The 1,088-nt window shown below is 38.6% G+C and overlaps 1 pseudogene; it reads left to right on the forward strand.

Annotated features, from left to right (window-relative positions):
• The first annotated feature begins 283 nt into the window (after positions 1 to 283).
• LOC149785193 (U5 spliceosomal RNA) lies at positions 284 to 351 on the forward strand (annotated as a pseudogene).
• Positions 352 to 1,088: the final 737 nt, after the last annotated feature.

The raw sequence follows: 1,088 nt of genomic DNA on the forward strand, positions 1-1,088 counted from the left end.
ACTTGTGAATACTTGAATTGTCAGGAGTGATAAAGTGATTAAATTATACGCTAGACACGTAACCCTCATTTGGAGAGAACTCTTATTATGGTTGACACCTAACCATGAACTGGAGAGAACTCTTTCTACGGCAGACAACTAACCTTTAGCTGGACAGAGCTCTTTGTATTGTAAACACCGAATCCTAAACTTGTGAGAACTCCTTTTATGGTAGGCCCCTAACCCTCAAATGGAGAGAACTCTTTCTTAGATAGACACATAACCCGAAACTGAAGAGAGACTCTGGTTTCTCTTCACATCGTATTAATCTTTCGCCTTTTACTAAAGATTACCGTGGAGAGGAAGATTTTGCATTGAACTGTAGAAGGTATCGCTTCGCACTCGCAATCAACATGTGGATTTCACTAGTCATTGTTTCGTAAGCCACAACTTTCATAACTCGTATTGTATTGTATACTTTCTCTGTCTTTTCCTCACCCTTTTTCACCTTTCTTCCTTTTTCCTTATCTTTCTACATTTCTATCTTTCCTTTCTTTCGAACTCCAACTTCTCTCTTTACCATTTTTGTACCTTCCTTGTTTCAAAGGGGAGAACAATTATTAGTAACACTGCATCACAAATGGACTTCCCTGCTTAAATACGGTGACGCAATAGCTATATACTGTTCTTACTTATATGTGTGAGATAATGATTATTGCTATTGTTTGTGACTGTGTATAAAATAACTTGACCGGTATAGTTAGACTATACAGTGACACATTACATGTACATTGGATATTTAGTGGTGTGAGACCTGCAAAGTGAACACAATTCAAACCAAAGGATTAGAATGGCCGCAATCGGAGAAAGAATTGTTAGTGAGCCTCAGGGCACCAAACTTAGTGTTTACTTTAACACATATACACAAGAGGGACAATTGTACGCTTTACATGCGGAAGGGTGCCAAATAATTAAATTTGGAATGGCGACGGAAATCCCAAGACAAGGAGAGATACTTGCAGCCTTGAACAACACCATCGATACTGGGAAAATTGATGCCCTGCAGAATGCGGGATTCAATAAATTCTGTCTGTATCCAAAACAAAGTG

The sequence above is a fragment of the Sinohyriopsis cumingii genome, chromosome 13 (genome assembly GCF_028554795.1).
Source record: "Sinohyriopsis cumingii isolate HCF-2022 chromosome 13, ASM2855479v2, whole genome shotgun sequence".
Lineage (NCBI taxonomy): Eukaryota > Metazoa > Mollusca > Bivalvia > Unionida > Unionidae > Sinohyriopsis > Sinohyriopsis cumingii.